The sequence below is a fragment of the Chinchilla lanigera genome, unplaced genomic scaffold (genome assembly GCF_000276665.1).
Source record: "Chinchilla lanigera isolate Chin_1 unplaced genomic scaffold, ChiLan1.0 scaffold00002, whole genome shotgun sequence".
Lineage (NCBI taxonomy): Eukaryota > Metazoa > Chordata > Mammalia > Rodentia > Chinchillidae > Chinchilla > Chinchilla lanigera.
Genome location: NW_004955403.1, coordinates 40,677,225 through 40,704,888, shown reverse-complemented (window position 1 = coordinate 40,704,888; position 27,664 = coordinate 40,677,225).

Here is a 27,664-nt window from a genome sequence, read left to right as displayed (position 1 = left end):
TGTATAATTGCAGTGACTGAAAAAGAAGTCCAAACCATAAAACACAGTAAATACTATATTTAAAGAAATAATTCAAGATTAAAATGTTAAATAAAATAATATTTAATTCTATCTATTTCCAAAACATGTGTCAAGGAAAATTGACTCATAGTGAATGCCAAGACAGGAACTAATATAGTTATTGAGATTTTAAAGAGAAAGAAACAAGCCTCTAGGTTATCACTTAAAAAAAATTAACTCTTTTATGAGGAAAACATTGAAGTTGAAAACATATCCTCATAGAGTAACTCAGTTTTCGAAGATAAAACAATAACTACATGATAGCCATGCAAAGAATGTATGACAAAAAGATTTTAAAAGTTACCAAGATATTGCGTGTAACATCTTTGTGTAACATTAAACTTCTAAGAAGCAAGGAACATTTTTCTCATGAAACCATCACAGGGAAATTACTAGAGTGTCAACTTCCACACAAAGAATGATATTTCTGAAGAAATCACATCATAAAAGCTGCTAACGAGCACATACACTTTTCTTCCAAAATAAGAATCAGGAAATATATAAATTTGAGTTACAAAATAAATGTAAATATCATATGTCCTTAAATATGGAAATAACATAAATACCAAAACGTGGAATGGGACCAAGAAGTAATATGAGATGCCTACATCTTGTAATATGAGTAACTACTTCAAAGATAACAATATGCGATGTACTAACCATTGTTACTCTCCTACAACCTTGTTTTGAATTTTTATGCCATTGTTTTTATTGTTTATTTTTCTTTTCTTTAAAATAGAAAAAATTTTAAAAAGAAACAGTGTAAGGTGATAAAGATTTTAAAAACTGAAAAAAATCAATCATTAAAGCTAGCTAACTCAAGACGTGATACGAAGTAATATATTAATACGACAAAATAAATTTGAACAAATTATTTAAAAAGATTTTAATAACTGTAGTCAAAAGATATTTACTATCTAAAAGGAAATACTATAAGCAGTAAAATACTATTATTGACCCAATTTGAGTGATAGAGAAAAAAGGAGGAAAGACAGGATTAATGACATCTTTGTCATTATTCACAAGCAGGAATTAATAGATAATATTTAAAGAAACAAGAAAACCAAAGCAATGATATAAAGTATAAATTTAGAAGATAAACATGGGGACAAATAGTATTTAAAAGGAAAACGAAAATGATAACATAAGTGAAGTTTAGAAGATAATAATTAGCGCAAGAGTAGTTCTGTTCCTAAGAAATACATATATGCACACACTCACACATGCATATACACATATAATGAGAAATATTCTATATTTTAAAACCTTTGGAAAAAACAAAATAAGCTAATACAACATTAAAGACCATCATCTTTTACTTCAGTAATTGTTAATGAGGTTAAATAACATACAAACTATGTTCAGATTGAATACTGATGTCTCTGCTAAATAAAAGTAACTCCACTTAGTGATTTCACCTTATAAATGGTGTCTGTTAACAAAATGAAACTAAAAATATGAGAAATGGGGAAAGCAAGGAACTTCTAAAAGTATTTGATACGTGCATTATAGACAAAGGAGTAGAAGCGCTACTATAAAGACTTCTTGAAATTTTTATGAGAACAGTACTGTATGAAAAATGGCAAAAAACAGAATATTCAAATAAATCAAGTATACCAAATTCTTAAAAAATTGAAAAATGCTGAGGCTTATTAGCATTCTGTTACCTTGCTGGTGGAAGTGTACCTTGGTAATACACTGAGAAAGGCAACTTAGCAATATATGCCAACATTACAAAAATAAATGTTGGTCCAGGAATTCCACTTTAGGATATATACTCTACAAAGATGCTAATAGACATGCAAAATCATATATGTATAGTTATTCATTCAATGTTACTTGTGTCAAAACATGATAAATAACAAAAATAATATTAATAGGTAACCAATTGAATAAGTTATCATAATTTTAATACAATACAATGTAAATCTGTGAAAAAGAATGAGGAATATCTTCAGCACATTTATATGGATGGGTTTCCAAAATGTATTAAGGAAAAAAGTATTAAAAAGTATTTTTAATATGCTACATTTTGCATCAGAAAAGGAAGTTCACTGTAATTTATCTTATTTTTCCTTTGCATTCAAGAACTCTTGAACAGAACATAATATTGTGTATGAGGTGGGAATGAGATGGAAAATGAATAGCTCTAGAGTAAGACCTTTCACTATAAACTTTTGATTAGTAACTTTTATTTGAATACAGTAAATGTATTATCTATTTAAAAAGTAAAAAGGACAATAAAAGCCAGCATTCTATATCTAAAAATGGTGTTTAATAACTTTTTCCACATCTCACAAGGATTTTTCTTTTTAAGGGCTCATATTAGCATTGCTAGCAAGCACAAAAATTAGAAGCAATCCAAATGTACTTAGATTAGAATCTAGTTAAATTATGAACCATGTATTCAATGGGCTAGTATATGATCATTTAAAAGAATGAAATATAAATAAAATGACAGGATTTCTAACTTCTAATAAATATCATTTTAACTGACATTTGCTGTTCAGCTATTTGTACACTACCCCAGAAAAGGCACAATTTCTAAGAGAATTTTTTAAACTTGAAGAATTACTATTTTGTTTGTAGGGTTTTTTGGTTTTTTTTCTTTTAAAAGACCTACTGCTTTAATTTTTTTTGAAAAATAAATAATACATTTAATTTTCTTTAAAGTATACATGACTGTGTATGAGACTTCCACACAAACTTTACACACAGTGAAAGTCCAGACTAAAAGTGCTATTTATACTGAGAAATTTAAAACATAAAAAAGAGCCTTGACTTAGCCAAATAATTGGATCTATAACTTCCATTCAACAGCATGAAAATTCTCATTGCTGAGGGAATTATGATCAGTAGCCCAGGGATTCAGTAACTTGCTTAGGGCTAAAGAAAAAAAAAAGAAAAGTAATCAACTTGTCACCACTTGTCTTGATACAGTCAATCAATCGAGCACATTTTCTTGAAACATTAAATAAGGAGACAGTCCTATTTCTATTTACAAAGTCATATATTTTTATTTTTGCTGTAAAATGTATGTTAAAGATATGACAAACAATGTGACTGTCTGGCACCAGAAAGTCAGTTGCTACTACACAATCATTCATAAATCACATGACTGCTGTATATGCAGCCATACTAAGGAATAAGGCTTGTAGTAAAGGCTACATATTTGAAGTTCACTGTTAAGTAGCTACAACCCAATATACTGTATTACATAAGTATACAAATAATGGAGTTAAAAATCAGATTTTTATGGAGACTTTTATAGATGACAAAGCAAACAATATGTGTGGTGTGTCAAAGAAAGTTTCATTCCTTAGTATGTTCCAAAACCAGATGAAAGATAGGAAAAGTGCCCAAGGAAATATATTAACAGGCCCAAGGACATAAAGTATGATATTCAAAGGTCTACCCAGGAAATGCAGAATAGTACCGTAATAATAACACTGATTGCAATGAAAGTGGTTATAGATAAGGTTGAAATGTATCTTGATGGCAAATTTTAAAGAATTCCCCTTCTACAAGCTAGCAGGATTTGTAAAGTAACCCATGAAGAATGAAGTCTCACTAACCGCAGTTTAGTAAAATAATTAGATTTGAGTTTTACAAAGAGAACTATGGTGGCAATATCATCTTTAAACTGGAGAGGTACAAGATAAAAGACAGAAAGGACATTAATATTAACGCACAGGCCTTGACGATAGTTCATTTTATGTATCACCTTGTCTAGATCAGAGGGCTCCAGCTATCTCACAAAACATTCTTTCTGAGTATGTATCTGTGAGAGGGTTTCCAGAAGTGGTCAGCACTTGAATTAGCACATTGAGTAAACCTCTTGATCCTGCCCACTAAGGACAGTGGGGTCTTGAAGCATTTGAGGAATCTGAAGAGATGGGAACATGCCTGAAGAAAGGCTTCATCATGCTTGGCCTCAGAGAATGCCAGTTTTCTCTGTCCTGAGAATAACCTTTGAGCCAGATGTAAGCCCAGGCTTGTTGACAGCAAGAATGAAAGAAAACAAGAAAGGAGGAAGCATAGAAATTTTAGGAGGTGAGAACTTTGAGCAAAGCTGAGAGATCATTGTTCCAAATAATTGTGGTTTAATTTTAAGCTAAAAGCAGGAAGCAATCAGTTGAGGACCTGAATAGAACAAAGAGGTGCGGGAAGGGAGGATTTGTCCAACTTAAGTAAAAACAGAAGGCACAGACTGTGGGGCGAACAACTTGCTGGTATAAAACCCAGGGCTGAAAGTGGAGAAGATTGACAAGAGAGACCGTGAAGAACAGACATAGTCATGGCAACAAAACAAAACCTTGGAGTTCCGGTGTTTGGGGGATAAAAAAGAGGAAGGAAATCTGATGAGAGAGATGTGGGAACCCAAACCACAGATGCCAAGGAAACAGAATTTTATGAAGTGCACGTTATTGTCAAGCAGTACACACTCGTCCTGAAAAATAGAGACAAAACTTGAGTCCTCAGTAAGAAGAGTCAGTGGCTGGGAGTAAAACTGACACTAGTGATGTGAAAGTGAATGGAAACAGCCAAGTGACAACAATATGTGTGTATGTTTCTCAAAAAAAAAAAAAAAAGCAAGGTAAATATATCAGAGGGTTCACTTATATTTGAAGATTTGCCATTTCCTTTGCTGGTTAGGACAAAATATCATCAAAGTAAAAGTCACTGGAATATTTTACCTGTTTGCTTTATGTAAATAAATTCACAAAATTGGGAAATAAAAGTAATCACAGTGGTCAACTATTCCCTTTCTGACAGTGAAATTAGAATCGAATTTATTAGACATTAATATTAGCCACATAAATGTACCAGAAAAACCAACCTGCTGGACTGTGATATCTACAAGGATTCCGTGGTCTCTGAGATTTGCTTTCCTGGCTCCTGCTCAAGAGCTTTTCTTACCCTGGGCTGTGAAGTTCAGTTCATCAGCTATGATAGCCTTGCTATGTTAGCCTGGGTCACACTTTTGAAAAGATTTCAATTTGACCAAATTTCCTTCTCTCTCTTCTTCCTCATTCTCTCCCACCTTTCCTTCCTTTCTTCCTTGATTCCTTTTTTTTTTTTGGATTAAAATTAAACCACAATTATTTGAAACAATGATCTCTCAGCTTTGCTAAAGTCCTCACCTCCTAAAATTTCTATGCTTCCTCCTTTCTTGTTTTCTTTCATTCTTGTTATCAAATACTGGCCTTCTGCCTAGTTTTCTGCATCTAGCCTGGGGTTATATCTGGCTCAAAGATTATTCTCAATACAGAGAAAAGTGGCATTCTCTGAGGCTAAACATGATGAAGCCTTTCTTTAATCAGGCTCCTATTTCTTTGGATTCCTCAAATGCTTCAAGACCCCCACTGAGGAAAGTTTCTGAGAATTCTAACTGTTACAGTTTCACCATGTATTTTATTAGCTTTTACAATATCAGTGTAAAGTATTGATATTTTTCTCACTGAATTTTAAGAATAAATCTACAAAAAATATAACCTTACCTTCTTCCTTGTTAGATAACTTTGTTTATAATGTATATGTTGCAGCTTCCCTCCTTCCTACGGAAAAAAATAATCTCATTTGAGTAGCGACTTGGCGAGCATCAGCAGAAATGTCTAGTGCCAGATCCAGCATATGCACTGTAAAGAAATGTGCTGAAGAGCAGCCCTGAGCCCTGAGCTCTCAGTTTGTTTAATGAAATAGATTTATAGGGGAAAATCATATAAAACTGGATGTATTAACTATTGCTATATAACAAACCACCCCAAAACTTGGTGGCTTAAAGCAAGAACAATGCTTCAGCTCATGAGCAGTTTGAGTTGAGCTTAACTGGGTGGCTGTTCCATTGATATCTCCTGAGATCATGCGAATGGCGCAGTCATCCCATAGCGCTGCTGAAGTTGACCTTAATTCAAGATGGCTTTACTCATGCATCTGGAAGTTGATACTAGATACTGCCTGGAATGTTTTGGTTCTCTTGCACATATTTTTTTATCTTACAGGAAGCCAGAATGATACCCTTTCACATAATGGCAGCATTGTTCCAAGACAGTAAAGTGGAGCAGTAAAATGTCCTCGAACATAGATCTTAAAGCTTAACAACTTCATTTTGTCAAGTCAAATCTCAAGACTGTGAGACTCAAAAAAAATAAAAATGGAACTGTGATGGGAGAAATGACAAGGCCACATTGTAAAGGGCCACAGATCAGGGATCTGTGCTCACTGGAAGCCTTTATCATTCACTGCAGGCCATTATAGGAAAAACAAATGATGGACTTAATAAGAAGCATCATACCTTTCTTTATCCATCAAACATGATTATGGCTTGTTAAGAGTATTCTCCCAAACCAGACTTTATATATATTAAGAATTAGCATCTTACCCTGTATTCCTTAAAGTCCTCAGAGGTTAGGGTCACATCTTCACAAAGTAGAAATGCAAAGATTAAGAGGGATAAAAAATAATGTATTAGATATTTATTGAGTTTTATTGTGGTCTAAAATCTGTAATTGAGTTATCTTATTTCATGTTCATAATAGTTCTACCAGGAAAGTATTATTATTACTGTTGGTCAAAGATATGAAAACTGAATCTGAAACAGAATTAAACAGTGCACCCAAAATTGGTAAAGTGAGATCACAAACCAAGAGCGCCGGACTACTGGAGCCTATCATGTTGACCATTTGCCATACTGTCCTCCCTTACATAGGAAGAAATGTAAGGACTGGAACAATGTTACATTGTTTAACTCCATGCTGGAACACCCATATGCCAAAGCATAATTGAGTCTTTTGCCTACTGCCTGATAAAATTGTTCTTTAGTTCTTAGTCAGATTTTGCAAATGCTACAAATATCCACAGAATTTTTTTCATCCCAATTCCAAAATATACGGGGCTGTTTTATCAGTCTATAGGAAAAACAGACTGTTCCTTTTGTTTTGATTTGGTTTGTGTAAAAAAACTTAAGTTTGCTAGGTAAAAATATTGTAAGTATTTGCCTGGGGACATCTCTTTTGGCAGACAACCTGTTTGTTGATTCCAATTCCCATCAGCTCAGTGGTCGAGATTAATGATGTGGGAAGAGGTTGAATACTCTAGATGGCGGAATGGGTGATTTAACAGCAAAGCTGGACAAATTAATTGACCGCACCTGGCTCAGTCATCCTCTAAGATTATGGAAAAGAGAAAAAGGAAGAAAGAAGGAAAGGGAGTGAGAAGAGAGAAAAATAATAGCTATTTTAACCTAAAGAATTAAATGGATTTTTCCTTATGTTTTGTATTTATTTTTCCTTTATTTTTATCATAATATGTACATGTTATGAGAAACCTCTATCATAACGGACCTCTTCCCATCGATGAGGGCTATAAATTTTGACCTTTGGGTGAGGGGCAGGCAGAAAAAAAGATGCTGGACAGGAACTTCAGAAAACCAAGACTTTAGGTGCCTGAGAAAGTGAGGTTCTGTGATCCCACGTTTCTGACCACCTAATTCTCCCCAGGGGGACTAATAAAAGAAGTAGTACTTGACCCAAGTGTTCTTCAAATATTTTCATGATCCTGGAAAGCCCGGCCAGGCAGGGAATGCAGAGGTGTCCCCAGTTAGCACCAGGGTGGACTTAGATTGTGACGCTGGAACCCTGTCACCTGCTGTACAGGTGCATCAGCGACATTTTATTAACTATATAGCAGCATGGTTTATATTTTATCAAATAAAAGTCTTGCGCACTCTCAGGTTACAAAGTTTTATTCCATTTTTATAATCATAAAAGGTATATGAAAAAGATATGTGAAAAGCATTGTGTTTGTAATAACAACAATAACAAAATAGGAGCTGCTGTAGTGAAGACTGGTGGTTGTGCCTTAATGTCCTTCTTTTTCCAGACTAATAAATGCTAGACATTTTGACTAATTCACAGCCTCCCGGAAGGAAGGCAACATTTCTCAAGGTCTCTTGCCTGAGAAAGGCAGGCCAGCTGGTACCCTATTTTGGCCAGTGAACCTGAGAAGAGTATAATTGGATTTTTTCTGTATCTATTTCCCGAAACCTTCCTTGTAAGGTATCTGGATATTTTCTTTGCCTCCTTCTTGTTGACCTTTTCCTCATTCTGCCTAGAATGTGAATATGATAGCTGATGCTTTTGTAGTTATAGAGTCAAAAGGACCCAACATTGACCTGGTAAGATATGGCAGTATATACAAAATTAAAACTTCTCTCTAGACCGGGCATGGTCATGCCTGTCTACAATCCCAGCACTTGGTAACTAAGCCAGGAGGGTCCCTGCAAGTTCAAGTCCAGCCTGGGCTACAAAGTGAGTTCCAGTCCAGCCTGAATGGCATAGTGAGACCCTGTCTCAAAAAGACAAAAGAAAAGAAAAAAAAAAAACTTCTTTCAAGTGAATGCTATAACAAAAAGTATCAATAACAAATCTGGGGAAACATTTTCAAAATATATGTGATATATGTAACATAAATTGTTAATTTTCATGTTTTGTATAGAACTCTTATAAATCCAATAAAATGGAGAAAAGTTTGCAAATTACCAGAAAAAGAGATGCAGATAACCAACAAATATAAAAATACACAAGTATAATTCATATTTTACTAATCAACAGAATTCAAACTTAAGAAAGAAAGGAAAAAGGAGGGGAAATATATATAACTCTACTGCTGAAGTTTAATGGTTTATTGAAAGGAACAGTTAATGACCAATTTTTTTTTTCTTTTTGACCAATTTTGCATGCTTATATCTGGTAATCTGAACAACTAGTTTGAAGACAACAATATGCAATATAACAGCCATTGGTGAATTCCTACCATCTTGTTCAGTGAAACTCTGTATCATTTCTAATGTGTTTTTTTTGTTTTTATTTTTTATTCTCCTTAATGGTTTGATCAGTCTTGCATTCTTACATCTGGTAATCTGAGCAACTTCATTGAACATAACAATATGTAATATAACAACCACTGTTAATTCCTGTCATTTTTGCTCTGAAACCCTGTATCTTTTTTATTGTTTTTTCTTTGTTTTGTTCTTGTTTATGTTGTTGGTATTTTGCTGCTGTTCTTTTTTATTTTTCTCTTTAAAAGAAAAAAAATGTTTCAGAATTGGTATAACTAAAATTATAACACAATAAACTGGCAATATAATTTAATACATATAATATAATTTATATAATATTATAATATAATATAGTATATACTCTTTGCCTGGCAGATCCACTTGTAGGAATATTTCCTGTAAAAAGTATAACCCCATGTCCACAGACATATGTATAGGAATATCTACTGAAACATTGTTCATAAAATTTGAACATAACTTGAAATCTATCCACATTAAAGACTTGTAAAATTTTCCAAAATTAAACACACAAATTCATACATGAAAAGACTATTATAACACACTCCAAGCTGAAGAATGAGACAAGAAGAAAGAAATGAAAAAAGGAAGAAAAAAAGAAATGAGTTTGAAGGAGGACTATCAGGTTTTCCTCATGTACCACTGTTTTATTTGAATTGTTCTGGTACTTATTATTCAGGTAATATAAATGCAAATTTCAAGATTTTGTGAACTTGAACAATAAAAGCTAATTTGATGCTGGCTCTAAATGGGCAATCTACAATTTTGAAAAGGACAGGTGTTAAATATCAAAGATAAATCCCAAAACTACAACCTAAAATGTGGTGTTTTTTATTGTAATTATGCTACACATGTGAGCAGTCCCAGTCTGGGGTACCAGTGGGGGTTACCCAGGCCCACCCTGGCTACTTTCTGAAGATCTAAAACTCATTTTCCTCCAAATCCTAAATTCTTTACTTTTTATCTTCCCACAGATATCACTTTCACAAAAGAAACATTCCTAGACCTAAAAATGTTTTTAATCTAAAGGTTAAGTTTGATGAAGGCTATGAAGATACACTTTAATATTTTAAAATGAATCCAAATAACAACACAATCATAGTTTTAACTACGTCTAACATTTCCAGGAAATTATTAGTGAATTTAGATGTCGGAAATATTGTGAATTCCACAAGCATATGCCCTAGTTATGTATATGTATAGTGTGAATTTGCAAAACTATTTTATTTATGTTTAACAAGATATCACTTAATCTATGTATTTGGAAAAAACAAGAAGTTTCTACAAAATCTTAGTTAAGTTCCCCAAAATACCTAGAATAATTTTTTTTTTTTTTTGGTACCAGAAATCAAACTCAGGACCTTACACTTGCCAGACAGGCGCTTCTGCCACTGAGCTATATCTCCAGCCCCCGAAAATTATTTAATTATTTTTACTACCACCATAAAATATTGGTCTTTTTCCTTAGACTACTCTATCAAATTGGCCTATAATTATTGATTATCGAAATATTTGCATTTGTTATTTAAGAGTTTTGCAAATGTTTTATCTTATTGAACTGTGGAGTTAATATGGCAACTAGAAAAAGACATTCACTGTCTCTCTTTGTTACTGTGGAAACCACTGTCTGAAAGGAAAGTGTTTATCTAACTTACTGTTATTGCTCAATATATCCAAAAGAACTGCTTCACAGGAGTAGCGTAACATCGTGGAGTCAGAATCCTGATTCCACTACCTACCAGATATGTTTTCTAAACTTCACTGATAATACTTAATTTTTTAATAAGTAAATAATTTGGTTGGCATGTAGTTGACCCTCACTAAATAGTATTTTGCTTTTCCTATAACTATGTAAATGGGTTGGAGAAAAATCCAGTCATAGCTCATGAACCTTTTTCAAATTCGTTGACAGATGCAATAACTTAGAAAGTATGTTTGAGTTAATGATCATAAAATCATGTAGACTAAGGTTTTCTGGGATTTAGACAGTTATTGAATTAGAGATTATATGCATAGATCATCCCAGGTAACTCTAAGGATCAACCAGAAAAAAAAAAAAAACAATACTATCCTAGACTTTCAATAAGTATAAATAAGCATATTTAAAATACCTGGCAAAAAAATTCAGCAGAATTAAACTGGCCAGAATAATGTACAAAAAACTGAGTATTTATTGGCATCTTTTAAAGTCTAAACTCTCTAGTTTGGTCACATGTCTACTTTCTCATAATGTATATTACTAATGATTTTTAAATCCAGAGTAAATAAATGTCATTCTTGGCAAGCATTGACAATATCTGATTTATTCAAACAGACTTGGCAACTCATGCCATAATAAACTCCTAAGTTTCTACCATCATTTCCATCTGTTTCAAAGTCGTGCTTGATGAAAAATGTATTTTGTGTTAGAAATTGTTCTCCTATTTGCTTCATTTTGCATAGAACTTCTGTATCACTCATGACATATGACATTGTGATGAAATGATACATATGCACAGCCACACACAGCTCCATTAATTTTATTTGTTTACTTCAGGGAAAGCTCGAGTCACTGCATCCAAATAGCTTCTTTTACTGGGTCAAGAACGGTAAATGACAACTAGAATGTGATGTTACTGGAAATAATTCTGAGTTATTTCTCCTCCCTATCACAGGTTGCTCTATAGTTTGAGAGTCAGAGCTCTACAAAGGTCTTCCTCAGATGTTTTAAGTAATGCTCCAATCTGAAGGCTAGTTCCTGTGTTCCACTAAATGGGAAAATGACTGTTTGCAGACAACTCTGGGACAACTTTTGAGAGACAAGTGAGTGTGTGTAGGTATAAATATAAGTGGGTGAAATGTAATTAGACCAGGAAAACTCATTGTTTTAAACCAACTGTAACATACTGGAGGAACTTTTATTTGTGTGGTAAAATTATTCCACGGTTTTACTAATTTTGTAACTTATGTTTGATTCAATGGCTTGGAATCATTGCGTTAGTCTGTTCTATTTCCTAGCTTGTGAACCACAAAAAATAACTGAATGATATGATTTTAGTAGTATTGAATTGTGTGCCTTAAAATATCTCCTCGCACTACTTATTTTTAGGTATATTTCTTCCTCTACTAAGGGGTTAAATTAAATTCGTAAATTCTCATCTTCACTAATTTCTAGTCAAATGACCCATGTACTTAACTTCTGTGTGCCTCTCAATTAATTCCTTGTTGAAAACAAAACAAAAAATCTTCTTTCAGGACTATTGAAATAAAGTACACAATCTACTTAAAAACCACCAAAATATAATGCCTGACCCAAGTACTCCATGTTGGTTGTCTTTAATATCATCATTATTAGAAACCACCATAAAAACACTTAGATGCAATGAATCTCTCTCTACTATCATTACAAATTGAGAATAGTTGTAAATAGCTTTTACCAGAACCCCAGTGAGATAAGTCACAGAAGAAACAAAATTCATTAGAGCATTAACACTAAGCCTTTTTATTCCTTTATTTAAAAAAATTAATTATTAGTGCATGTTTGTGAGGATAATAACTACTTTCACTGTAGGTATTTGGTACATGCACACAATGTATCTTAATTCTTTTTATACATTTCTTTCCTCTCCTTTTTCCTTCCTCCCTTCTGGCTGTATCTCTTGGTTCCATTCCTATTTATAGTATATCTAACTACCTTCTACCTTTTATCTATTTTTTATTTTGCTGTTTATTTATATATGAGATTTCTCATGAGAGAAACCATACTGTATTTAAAATTGTCTGATTTATTTTATCTAACATTATGTCTTCAAGTTTCATCTATTTTACTATAAATGGCTCATATTTACCCTTCTTAATAAATAAGTAGTGTTATCCATTGTGTATAAATGCTACATTTTCCTTATCCATTCCTCTGTTGATGGACATACAGGCTTCTTCCAGGATTTAAATATTATGTACTGTGCTATGAACATTGGTGTGCATAACGTTGTTATATGATATTTTTAAATTTTAAAGATATCTAGTAGGGTAATAGCTGGATAACTTGAATTTCTACTTGTAGCTTTTTGAGGAATCTCCAATTGATTTTTACAGTGATTGTACTATTTTACATTTCAGCCAACTATGTAGGATTATTTTTTCACAATTGCCTCTCCAGCACTTGTTATTATTTACTTTCTTAATGATTGCCATTCTTTCTGGAGTAAGATAAAATATCAGTGTTGTTTGCATTTGCAACATCTAAGAGATGTTGAACATTTTTTCGTGTACTTGTAAGCCATTTGTGTTTTTTCTTCTGAGAAGTATCTATTCATTTAAGCTGTGACCAGGTCTCTCATTTGGGGGGATCTGTTTTTTAGTTCTTTACATAGTCTAGATATTAGTCCTCTGTCCAAGAGGTAGCAGAAAAATTTTTCCATTCTGTATATTGCCTCTTTGCACCATTGGTTATTTCCTTTACTGTGCAGAAGCTTTTCAATTGGACATGATCCTATTTGTCGACCTCTGATGTTATTTCTTGTGAAATTGGGGTTCTGTTCAGAAAGACTTTGCCTATGCTGATGACTTTAACAAATAGAAATCATATAATCTGTAAGATAAAAACAGAATTGGAATTTTCCAAAAGCTAAAGAAAAAGATGTCATGAAACAGGCTTTTCAAAGATTCAAAATAGAGCTTTAGATAATATAACATGATAGGAGAAATCTGTGCTACTATAATGCCAGCAACTCAGAAGACTCAGACAGGAGAATTCTAAATTCTAGGCCAGCCTGGGCAACTTGGTGAGACCCTATCTCAAAATAAAATTTAAAAGAAAAGGAAATGTGATATCACTTGGTGGTAGAGTGCTTGCCTAGCATGTGTGAGCCCTGAGCTCAGTCCCCAGAAAAGCAAAAATAAAAATAAAATTTCATTTTCAAAGTAACTGCTTTTGCTTAGATAATACGTTTATTTGGGGTATTTCTGGTGGTGGAAATGCTAGTAGAATTGTGCATTGATAAAATCCCCAATTATCTCTGGGCCCTGATATTGGGCAATACTCCTATGTACATGAGAGGCATTGAATTAATCCTTAGTGTTGAACCTTATTAATAAATCTCAAGGGACCAGAAATGCCATGGTGCCATCATACATATTAAGAAAAATAACATTTCAAGGGAGGAGATGTTATTGAGCCAACTTACGAACAAGGAACCACTTGCTTTCCATGCTCCAATTCCCACTCCAGAGTTTTCAGTTCTAGAAGTCCAGTGATATAGGGCCACTCTCAACTGGCACCAGACAGATGGTAAACTTAGAAAGGAAGCCTGTCCTTAGGAATAAGAATCAAGATTTTATAGTATAATAAAGCTCAAGACCATATCTTTTTGCTCTATAAAACTTGCAGAAAGCAGCCAGAATTTAATTAAACTGTCATTACTCCTGAATTACATATTCTGTTTTCTACTTGTTTGCTAAATTCTTCATTGTCTTTTAGTTTCCAAAGCAAAACAATGAAAGATGAAGAGGAGAAGGAGAAGGAGAAAGAGAACGAGAAGAAAAAGAGAATGGGATGAAATAAAGAAGAGGAGGAGAAGGAAATTACCAGAGGAAAAGACATCATTAAGGGAAACTTTCTCATCATTAAAATCTCTTTTCAATTTCAGTGCTACAAACAGATATCCCAACAACAGGGAATCACATTAGAAAACAGGAAGTTAGAGAATTTGACATCAGGCAGACCGGGTTCACTTAGAGATGTCTGACTTGAAATACTGCACGGCATGCTAATGAGGTTAAATAACTTAACCATCTCTGTCAGTTCAGCCTGTTGAAACAGAATGCCACAGACTGGGTGGCTGAAATGAAGGTATTTACTCCTCATAGTTCTGAAGGCTGGAAGACAAAGACTAGGGTACCAGGATGTTGAATTCTGGTGAGTCTCTCTTTCTGGCTTCTTGGCCCTTGCTGTATCCTGATCTGACAGAGAGTGGGAGAGCTCTGTAGATCTTCTATAACAAGGATCCTCATGATCCGACTACCTCCAAAGGACTTTTCTCAAGTCCTACCACACAGAGATTAAGCTTCAAAACAGGAATTCTGGAGAGACACCAACATTCAAATCATAGTATTCATCACTCTCAACTTCACTTTTCTGATTTATAGGATGGAGACACTAACCCCTATGTATCTCAGTAAAACAGTGAAATAATGTAGAGAGAATGCTCATCACAAGGGCTGGTACACTGGATCCCAGAAACTAGTGGCTGTTATCACCACGAGGAGTCCTGGGACCCATAAAATGAACTGGGGGAAGGTCCTAAGGCTTGTGCAGTGAACTGATGGCAAACAACAAAGGAGACAAACTAGAAAGTGTAAGTAAACATTCTTCTTTAGAGTATGCTGCCCCAAGGCAAGAAAAAAATCTTACACACTACTCATTATTATGACAGAATTAAATTTTTTTTGTTTGTTTTTTTGAGACGGGGTCTCACTATGCAGTTCAGGCTGGTCTTGAACTCATTTTGTAGCCTAGGCTGGCCTCGAACTTGCAATGATCCTCCTGCCTTAGCCTCCCGAGTGCTGGGATTATAAAAATATTTTAACAGATTGACTGAGATATAAATTCTTAAATGGCAAATATGAAAAAATGTTCAACATCATTGGTCATTCAAGAAATGCAATGAGAACAACACTGAAATTCTATCTCACCACAGAAATAATGGCTATCATCAAGAAATCAACTAATAACAAATAATGGTGAGGGTGTGGAGAAAAAGGAACACTTCTCCACTGCTGGTGGGAGTGTAGACTCATACAGCCACTGTGGAAATCAGTGTGAAGACTCCTCAAAAAACTAGGATTAGCAGTCTCATTTGACCCAGCTATTTCCTCTTGGGTATTTTCCAGAAAATTTGAAAACATAATACCACAGTGATATATGTGCACTCATGTTTATAACAGCACCATTTGTCATAGCTACATCTTGGAAACAACTTAAATGCACATCAACCAAAGAATGGATAAAAACTATGTGGTATTTTTACACACTGGAGTATTATTCAGCTATTGAGAAAGACAACCTAGGGCTTTTATACACAACTGAATGCAACTAAAGACCGTGTTCATAAGTGAAATAAATCAGACTCACATGTGTAAACATCATACTGTCACCTGAGTGTAAGAGACTAAAAGAATAAATATGGTATAAAAGGTACAATAGATATTGTAAAAAGGAAAGAAATTGCTTAAAAGAAAAGAACAATTAGGATGGGGAAAAGGAGAAAAGAAGGAAGGGAAAAAAAAAAATATATATATATACACACACAAGATAGCTAAGATAATTGCACTACTAATTTTTATTAGTTCATTGAAAGGAACACTTAGTGCTTCTATTGTTTGATCATTTTACATTCCTATAACTGATAATCTGAGCAATTACTCTGAAGATAACAATATGCAATATAATAACCATTGTTAATTTCCTATCATCTTTTTTTGAAATTCTGTATCATTTTTATTGTTTTTTCTCTTTAAAATAAAAATAAATAAATAAATTCATATATAACACCACTCATCTTTGTAGAACGTAGTATATTCATGGAGTTCTATACCCATTATCACATCAATTTTAGAACATAACATCCCCACTCAAAACATGCTATTCTTAATAATTTCTATGCTTCCAGAATAACATCATAGAAACATTTTCCTCTACATCACCAGATACATAATGTAAAAATAGTAAAAACAATAGAATAAACCTTTCTTTATGGATTATAAGCTTATTTAAACTGCCTTCTGCATCACCACCCTCTGTCACTCTACTGGTTTATTTCCCTCACAGTCTATCATACTATGACATTTTCTTGTTTATTTATTTACTTGCTTGTCACCTCTATCCAATTATTGCTTGGAAAGAGCAGGGACCCTTTCTGGACCTTATAAGAGGACCTTGGACCTCAGAGAGCCAAATCATCATTTGTTGAATGAATATACTTATAGAGTTTATAGTAGGGATGTCCAGCATGGTTTTCATGTATTTTCGGGATGGCAAAGAGCATTGTTTCTCATAAAAATTAGATAAGAAGAATGTATATTTTAAACGTCTCACCTCAGTCTCTGATTGTCATCAGTCTTTCTCAGTTCTAAGCATTTGTGTCTTCAGCCTTCATATTCAGACCTATTTGTGCTCAATCCAGCCTTGACCACAGATCCTTATATTCTGGAGGGTAGAGAATAATATTAATCTTGCTCTCAAGACTAGGACCGTTCTTTGGTCACACCTTTCCTTCAAACCAGTTTTCCTCTATCCCTGACCATACTTCCTCAGCTCTGGTAAAAACAACCAGTGGATATTTTTGTCCGCCACCGGGACTGTATGTAGCTCTGTCTGAGCCAAATGTAACTGATCAAAACTTTACATGATGTCTAGCTGTCAGTAACTGTTTACCTAAGACATACAATTCCTACCTCTGTGGTTCTTTTACTCGTATTTCTTACCACCTTGATTGTGCCATTCACCTCACTTCAGATGTGATATTCTCTGGGCTACTGTAAGATCCAGTGTACTGAGAGAGAACCCTTTATCCACACAGGACTGTGTTCCTGTGCCTCTTTGGACACAGCTATTGAATCCAGGTTTCCTCTCCGCCCAGCAGCTCCTGCTGCTGAGGTCTGAGTATTCTTTAAAGAAAAACTCACATCATAAACTCTATTTAATTCATGTTACATAGAAATTCTAAAATTGCCAAAGCAGGACCTATTCCAATTTCTAAGGTATTTCTAAGCAATAAGCAAATCATGATTAAAGGTAAACACAGAATATAATGATAGAAATGAATAAACTATACCATATTCAGCCAAAGTTCAGATCGTTGGCATGATTTGATCACTGTGTTTGACCATAACATTACCCATAAATAATTTGCATTGTATGGCTACTTTCAAGGTAATATTCTGATAAGGACCACAGCTCTAAATAATTTTTTTGAAAGTTCTGTATTTTTAAAAAGAATTGCAATAGTTTCCCATTATCCAAAACTTTTAGATCTCAAATGGTAAAATCTATAGAATCTTGTTTGCTTTACTGAAATTCAATTCTCAATTCTAAAACCTAAACGTACAAGAATTCAGTTCCTTTTAATACAGACTCTCAAAATATAAATACACCAATGTAATATAATGGCCAAGCAATCCAGGAAAATATTGTACCCTTCACATGTAATAGGAATCACGGCTTTAAAGCATTAAGCTAGTTCATTGTCTATTATTACTAGCCCAGTTCTTATCCATATAGCCCATTTGCCACTGAGGCAGTACTATGAAGGATATTTCCTGGAAAAATATGGATGGAGATTGCCTCAAGCCCTACATAACATGTATGTCAGGGCTGGGGATTTACCTCAGCGGCACAGCGCCTGCCTGGAAGTGCAAGGTCGTGAGTTCAATTCCTGGTACTGGAAAACAAACAAACAAACAGAAAAAAACCATGTATGTAAAGATGATAATAAAATAAAATAGAAGTGAAATGCTCAACAGAGAGGGTGGAAACTCTGAAGGAAAGAAGGGTTTGAGGGTAAGACTGAATTGATGTCCAGCAACTCCTCAATCCTGGCTTATGCTGAGAAAACAGAGTCCTCTAGATAGCTCATTCTGAGAGCTCCTACACCTTGCTCCAACCACACAGAAGTCACCCCTTTGGCACTCCACGCCAACACAAGGTGGTAGTGTGAAAGGAGTTGTATGGCACATCTAGCCTACAGTGAGTTGGAAGTAACATTCAAATCTCTCCAGGTTCATTCGTGGTAAAAAGTGATCCAGAATCCTATGTGTTCAAGGTGGAACTCTAGCAGAGAGAAGATGGTATTTGACTAGAAATCTTGCTAACAGATAGGGGCCATGGTGGTTAGGCAAAATGCTACTGTACCCAAAACTTCCAGGAGGACCACAGGTCCAGGCTGAATGCAGGACCTGGCAGAATTATAAGTATCTTCAAGTGCCAGCCAGAACTCAAGTGGAATATTGCTGAGTGGAGGGCAAGGTCTAAACTTCCCAAGATGGCTGCCAATATGAATACTGCAGATCATGTTTCCCTCTACTGGCCAAAGTGGACTAGGAAATTTCCACCTAAGCCAGTAAAGAGTGCACAAAGACCAGTACACAAAATGGCCCTTCTAACATCCTTTAATCTGTCACCAGGATCTTTTACTTATACAAGAAGTAAGGAAAGGGCAACATTTTGAGAAAGAAATAAAGTCTCAGGCCATAACACCCTGAATGCACCCAATCTCCTCTGATCTCAGATGATAAGCAAGGTCAGGCCTGGTTAGTACTTGGAGAGGAGAAATGATACTACTTGATGCAATTTGAATTCTATTAAATGATTATTCAAAACAAACAGAAACAAATTTGAAGTCACTATTCTAAACTTGGAAAAGATCTAACTACCTTTTATCATACACTGAAAACATGTAACGAAAAAAATAAAAAACTTGAAGGGTTGTATTTCACAAGTTTTAGCTCTTCTTTCCTCCCCTCAAGGCCATTAATGGAGTGGTAACTTATCAACAAAGACTTCCTTCCTGCCTGCCTTTCTTTCTTTTATCTTTCTTTCTTCCTTTCTTTCTTCCTTCCTTCCTTTCTTCTTTCTTTCCTTCTTCCCTCTTTCCCTTTCTCTTTCTTTTCTCTTTCTCTTCCTTTCTCTTTCTTTTTGTGATCCTGGAGACTGAATCTAAGCCCTTTGCTATGGCCTACATCCACAACTCTTTTTATTATTATTATTTTTTATTTTCAGAAGGGTCTGTCTAAGTCACTGAGTTCCCTGAGATGCACTTAAACTTACAATCCTCCTACCTCAGCCTCCAGAGTGCTGAGGTTACAGGCATGCACTACCACACCCAACCATTATTACCATTTTAAAACTGGGAGTCTCATATCACAGGACTCTGTTAGTACGCAGTGGTCAATCAGGCAGCTCATTTGGTGAAGATTTTTAGGAAGAAAACAGTACTTTTCCTACTTACTATAGCCACTTCTATGGAACATCAGGCAGATGGACAGGATCAGTCTGAAAATATAATCTGTGCAGCTCATGATGAGTCAGTCATTGAAAGACACATACGCCCATATAGTTATAGCAGCTGAGTTAGATAGAAATATTATAGGCAGTCAGACAAGGCCAAGCCCTGGAAGGAGCCACCATGAAAGACAAGATACCTTGTGAAAAAAGACATTTGCTGTGGGCCAGACCTCAAGACAAAGGACTAAACAAATGCACCCACAGACCTCCCTAGGTGTGAACATCAGGGATTGATGTTCTAAAGAGGTAGTAACCACCTTCAAAAGGCCAGAAAGAGTCACTAGCTCAGCCCCCTACAGGAAAAGCCCCTGTTCTGTATTCATGCCCACTTGCTATGTGACTCGCTTCCCCATTTGATCCCAGTTTACTCAATTTTACCTGAACTATTATACTTGTAATCTTATTGGCTGACCATAGTTTTGCCCCACCTCATGCCCACGTTGTAATTTCCCATTTTCCCCCTATCCTGGACCCACTTCACCTCATGGTTTTACCCTATAAAGTCCTCAGAAAAGTCAGAGTCTTGGGCAACCCACTCAGGCCCCCTTCCTTCCCTCTCTTGGACAGGAGTTTTCTTTCCCTCAATATTCTGCTCTGAACCTCTGTTTTTCCTAAAATTCATTCTTCAATTTTAGAGAACACGAATTCATCCCAGGCATCATTCAGGTTGGGAGTTTTTATTTTCCTGTATCAATATGTTTAGAATAATATCTGCCTATGCTATGATTACAGAGATCCACCAAGGAATTACAGAAATATGTGTATCTTTCCATATTCCTGTATGTAGGTCAAAACTTAGAAATTTAAAAGGGAATGTGTCTACTGTGTGATTTATAAGCAATGGGAAGGATAAAAATAACTTACTTCTATAGATTTCATTACTTATCATAAACATAAAATAAAATATAATAGAAACAACTAAAAGTAACCAAATGCAAATAGGCCATTCTTAGTATTTTTAGTCCTGTGTAAGTGAGAAACATAGTATTTTGCAGCATCGTTCCCATTGATTGTTTCTGTCTCAGAGGAAGGTATCAACTTCCTACAGGCCTGAACTTAGAGTTCTGGGTATGATTGTCATTTTCACAGAGTCTGAGTTCATCTCCTCCACCTCCTGAATCAAAATATAAATAATTTTAAGTCATACTGGAAAAAAGAAACATATATATATAATAAACACATAAGCCCCCCCACACACACACACACATACACATATATATATCTATAGATAGATAGATAGATAGATAGATAGATAGATACCAATATATGTACATTAGATAAGGCGTCTAGCAGTTTAGGTTAAAATAAAAGAGAAGGAGACAGCACAGGGGTGCTTTGTAGGAAACCTAACTTTTTTTTTTTTTTTTGGTTTTGGTTTTTTTCTCCGGCACCAGGAACCGAACTCATGACCTTGCGCTTGCCAGGCAGACGCTTTGCCACTGAGCTAAATCCCCAGCCCCGGAAACCTAACTTTACATCAAGCCCATCACATCAGGTAGAAAGGTGCTGTGCTCAGGTACTCCAAATAGGTGAAGAACCAGGAAGGAGGTGGAGGTTGTTTGTTAACGTTCGCCTCACTGTCATATGTCCTTCATATATCCAGGTGATTCTGTCTTCTAAAACGAAGGCCATTCCACCCATAGGCCACAACTTGCCATAATTCATCTAAACCTCAGACACACCATTTTAAGAAGTTACTCATACATTCTGGAATCTAGAAAATGAACACATTCCACTCCTTCGGGTTCACTTTTAGCCTCCTCAGGAAAGCTCTTTTCCTGCTGTTTAGAGAGGTGTGGCAAAGGACTGACAAGAATCTTTCCAGCCATGAAAAGAAAAAGAAAGAAAAAAATCAATCCTCTGCATGCCTGTTTGAGCAGGAAAGAGGACAGGTCTGATGGGAGCAGAGATTTCAGGGAGGGTAAGAAATAACACCCTGCACTGCTTCCACGCTTTTTTACAGGGACTTACCCTCTTGCCCTTTGTCTACTTGTTGTCGAAGATACTTTGTCTTCGAAAAATATTCACAAGGCTTAAAGGTACTCAAGTTTCTCAAACAGAGGGAATGTGGGCTAATGTCACTGTCGAGTTCCCTGTACACTGGTAATGTGGAAGAAAATCTCTCAGAATGAAATTCTGCCAGAATCTCCCACCAATCTCTGGGGGGTGGCACATCCACAGAGCTATTCCTTGGTCCTAAAATGGTCCTAGCATAGCAAAGAGCGGAGGGGTCAGAGCAGGCTTCAGGGAGGTGCAGAGTCCGCTCCAGTGACTGACAGAGGATGCTGATCTTGGAAGAAGGGATGTGTACCACTATCTGAATCCAGGCTTTTAAGTGAACAGTGACACAGTAAAGGTGCTGGAAATTCCAACCTGACAGTCTCCCTGTCAAGACATGGGTGCTGTGTCCCCTCCATTTGAATCTAGGAGGCTCTGTGACTGTGCGATCAATGGAGAACGGGCAAGATGATGCCAGGCCAGTTGCTGTATTCAGGTATTTCGTGACCAGTAGCTTCCATGTCTATCTCTTGGAATACCAACTCTCAGAACCCAGCATCCAAGTTATGAAGAAGCCCAGAGGCTTGCAGCAAGGCGCACACAGAAAGCAAGTGAGGCCCTGCGCAGCATTCAGCTGAGCTCCCACCAGCTGCCAGCTCCTAAGTAGGCAGCCAGGTGAGGCAGCTATCCAGGCAGTGGACGCCCTGGCTCTAGTCAAGCCGCCCCAAGCAGAGATGCAGCATGAAATAACCATGTCAAAACATATTGAGCCCGCTATTTCAGAAAGAGGAATCGGGGGAAGTGCAGCTATTAAAAGAGGCTCAAAAATCAATGCATACAATAAGCATTGTCAAAACTGGAGAGAAAGTATAACATTTATCATGACAAAACAGGACCTAAAATTATTTAATAACAAAAATTTAGTCCCATCCTCCAAAAGGCTGAAAACAACCATTTCATCAGAGGAATATAGTTTAATTTACAAAGTTAATCCTGTACAATATTAATGGTTGTAAGCATTATACATACATGCAATACATACATGCATGCACATATGTATGTAGACCCACATTTATTTACATACACATGTATGCACCATCTTCAAACTCAAGAAGAGTCTGCAAGCTAAACTGAGAGAGACAGTCATAGTGTGCGTCCCGAGCCCATGGAAAAGAGGAATTCAGGCCTCTTTGAAAGTCCCAGGCATCAAGACTACATAAGATTTTAAAGATCACAGCAACACAGGCAAATGCAACTGACTTCAGATGTTAAATCAAAGCATGAGAGGCTTTTTTATTTTGAGAAACTCTATTGGATTTGGTCAGAGAATTTGTATACAACTTCCATATTTTTCTGTTTTAATTATTAGAGGAATTTGCATGAAAATAAGATCTTTCTTGTTAAAGAGTTCTTCTGTTCCTGCTGTTTGTACCTCACTTGAAGTCATAATCCAGTATAAGACAGAGAGCAGCAGGAGGAGATAAGCTCTTAAAAGACAAAGATCTTGTTTTCATGCAAATTATTCAAATAATATTCTTGAAGTCAAGCATAAGATTGATGGTATGTAAATAACACTGTGATATATTTTTCTGCATAGTCTAGGATTTTTAAAAAGTGTTTGCTGTAGAAAGTATTCCTAAGAAATGATAAACATTTTATCTGGCAAATGTCAAGATATATTATGAAGAAAATCAGATATAATTGGAATGTGCCAAAGTAGGTCATGTGTCACCGTGAAAAACGTTCACACCATGTTTAAGCAACACTGGAGAAAGGCAAATAATTTGCCTGGAAAAGTCCCAAACTGGGCACAGGTTTCCCTAGAATAAAATGTTACTGCACCATTCTTCTTTTCTACAAGTAAAGTTGTTTTTTATTTGTTCCCCTATAATATTGTTTCGAATGCACTGAGAGACAAAAACAGTTCTTAGTCCATGTCCATAGTATCACGTTCAGTGCATAGTGTCAAAAATGTTTAATGTGCAAATACTAAATAACTATTGACAGAATTTTAAAGTTGAATCTTTCAGGTATATCTTGAGCAAGTAGAAAGCGGTCTAAGGATACTAGGGTGAAATGAAGGATTGAGGGGAAGCACATGAAAAGATTTAAGATGTGTCACATGCATGTGCCAGATACCTACAGTAAATGGAAACATTATATGATGGAAACATGAACTAAATAATAATAATAATAACTGTGATAATAAAAATGAGGGAAAGAGCATCTAGAGATGGAGGGATAGAGAAGGACAGGGAGGGGGAAAGGAACAAAAAGAATCAAGATGTATTAATCACATGTACCCACTCCCCAAGATGAAAATAGAGTTCATGTACTACCAACTTGTACTGACAGAACACAATTTTTAAATTCCAGGTATTTTATTTACTCTAAATAATAAGGTGCTATGCATGCTGACAGACCTTCCAATATGCAAGATGGTCGGCACTTCAAAAATCTTGTGAGGAAAATAAAGAAGATATTATTAGCCCTATCTTTTGAAGTAAAAACTATAAGAAATTCAATTACTTGCTTTTAAGGCATGTAACTGGGCAATACTTCATCTGGGTCTAGAGGTGAGGTATTTCTGGCTCTTAGGCTCAGTTCTTAACTACTACATTATATACATAAAAGGATCCTTGGAGTATCTATGAGGGAAAATACTTCTGTAACAAAATTGTGATAAAAATATACTTTATTAATGTGCTTTCTTTTTTTTTTTTTTTTGGTTTTTTTCTCCGGTACCGGGAACTGAACTCACGACCTTGCGCTTGCCAGGCAGGTGCTTTTGCCGCTGAGCTAAATCCCCAGCCCCTATTAATGTGCTTTCTTAAGGCAAAAGGAAAGACATTCATTTAGAGAGTTTATTTGTTTTGTAAAGGATTGTAGCTCATGGCTGAAATGGGTATTTTTTTAAAAAAAGGAACAAATAATACAAATATAAACAACAAATATATTTTGTTTTAAATGTCCTAAAAGATACTTCAAGATATAACATTTACAAAAACTTGACCTAGAAAGTAGATTCATCAAACGCAGTGAGGATTATTCCTGGTTTGCAAATTGATCCTCACCTACTGGAAATATATTCTAGCTTCCTACAACCATCTTTCACTAAAGGAATAAATACAGAAGGAAGATCCATAGTGTGTGGGCCTGGGCTGGGCTGAACACCAGACGTCTTTGGGAAGCCCAGTGAGCCTGGGCTCTGCCTCCCTGACCAGCGTGCAAGGCAGGCGAAACCTCCGGCACCCTCTGGGGCCTCAGAGGCTACCCACCACACACAAAGTGTGTCACCCCAGGCTGGGTGAAACCCCGGACTCCGTCAGTAAGCCTGGTGAGTCTGGGCTCTGCCTCTCTGACCAGCAGGCAAGTCAGGTGAAATTTCAGTCACACTCTGGGGCTTCAGTGGCTACCTGCCACACTTGTGTGTGGGCCCCAGCTGGGCTGAACCCCAGACATCTTCAGGAAGCCTGGTGAGTCACAGCTTGGCATCACTGACCAGCATGCAAGGCAGGAAAAACCTCGAGCACCCTCTGGGGCCTAGGAGGCTCCCTGCCATACCCATAGTGTGTATTCCGGGGCTGGCTGAATGTCAGACACCTTTAGGAACCCAGTGAGCCACTGTGGTGCCTCCCCCACTAGGATGTGAGGCACATGGATCCCTGGACAACTTCTGGGGCCTTAGTGGTTCTGGCACATGGATCCCTGGACAACTTCTGGGAACTTAGTGGTCACTACCAGACCAATTCACATCCCCCTGGTAGCTCAGCAGAAACCTGAACATAGCAGCCTTGGGGAGGACACCCTCACCCCTCTCCTTCCAGTGTGGGAAGCAAGCTCTGTCCTGGGCAACATGTGAAGCCTTGGTGAACTAGACCTGCATCCTCCCCTACTCTTGTGGAAGCTGGGTGGAACCCCAGACAGTCATAGGAATGCCAGCGAGCCTCCCCCACCCTTCCCACACACTCCTGGGAGCCAACTGAATGCAAGAAAGGTCGGCACCCCACCTTCCCACCATTCACCAGCACAGGAGCTACACTGAGCACTGGGGATCTTCAGACTGTCACCCTGACACTCACACACAATCAGGACAGTGAGACTGCACTACAAAGAGTTTCTGGTTCTTCAAAAATGACAAAATGAGGGGCTGGGGATTTAGCTCAGCAGCAAAGCACCTGCCTGGCAAGTGCAAGGTCGTGAGTTCGGTTCCCAGTACCGGAGAAAAACCAAAAACCAAAAACCAAAGGAAAAAAAAAAAAAGACAAAATGAAGGAGCAAAATGCAATTCCAGACCTCCACACCACCCAAAAGAAGTCCAGGAGGCATTAACACAGAAAAGCCTGGAAGTGATACACCTGAAATTTCTGAAATGATAGCAACTGAAGTAAAAAAAAACAACTCCATAAGGCCACAGAAGACATCAGATCAGAAATAATGTCTCAAGTGAGAACAGACATGACAACAGTAATGAAATAAATGTTCAGCATATCTAGAAATGACATATACAAGAAAATAGAAAAGCATAGACAACTCAATGAAACCTTCAGGGAACAATATAGAAAAGAACTAGAAGGTATGAAATAGATGCAAATAGATATCCAGGAACTTAAAAATTCCATTGAAAGCTTGTAAAACTGCCTGAATGAAGCTGAAGATAGAATTTCAGACCTTGAAGACAGCATTGCCACCAATGAACGTAAAAGGACACATCTCTTAAAAACAACAAGGAACCAGGAAATAACAATTCAACAACAACAAGATGAAACAAAGAGAAACAATGTCAGATAAATAGGTATTAATGAAACAAGAGGTGTCAACACAAAAGACATAAAAAGACTATTTGCAGAAATAATACCTGAAAATTTCCCAGGCATGATAAAAGAATTGCACATCCAGATAAGTGAAGCATATAGAACTCCAGTTAATCATAACCAAAATAAACCTAGCCCCAGACATATAGTGATCAAGATCCTGGAAACTCAACAAAAGCTTAAAACATTAAAAGCTGTTAGAAAAAAGAAACAGGTCACCTATAAAGGAAAGCCTATCAGAATCATGGCAGACTTCTCAACACAAACTGTCAAGGCAAGAAGAGCTTGGAGTGAAGTACTTCAGGTACTGAAAGAAAACAACTTCCAACCCAGACTGATGTATCCTGCAATGCTATCTTTCAAATTTAATGGAGAAATAAAATATTTTCATGACAAAGAACAACTGAAGAAATTCATGAGCACCAAACCAATCCTAAAAAGAGTACTAAACAATACACTAAAAAGAGATAGAACAGACCACAACTTCAACAACAACAGAAAGGAACCAACAAGCAGAGCAAGCAATTAAACAGAGGGAAAAAGGAGAATCCAACAGCAGGAAAATAGCATGACAAAGATAAACCAGTACATATCAGTTATAATCATCAATGTAAATGGTCGCAATGCATCATCCAAAAGAAGAAGACTTGCAGAGTGGATTAGGAAACAAAACCCAACTATATGCTGTATACAAGAAACACATTTAACGCAAAAGGAAATTCAAAGACTGAAAATTAAAGTATGGAAAACAATACTCTATGTGACAGGAACCCAGAAAAAAGTGGGTGTAGTTATTCTGTTTGCAGACAATGTGAACTTCAAACCAAGAACAATCAAAAGAGATAAAGAAGGTCACTACATACTTGTGAAGGGGAAACTTCAAGAGGAAGAGAT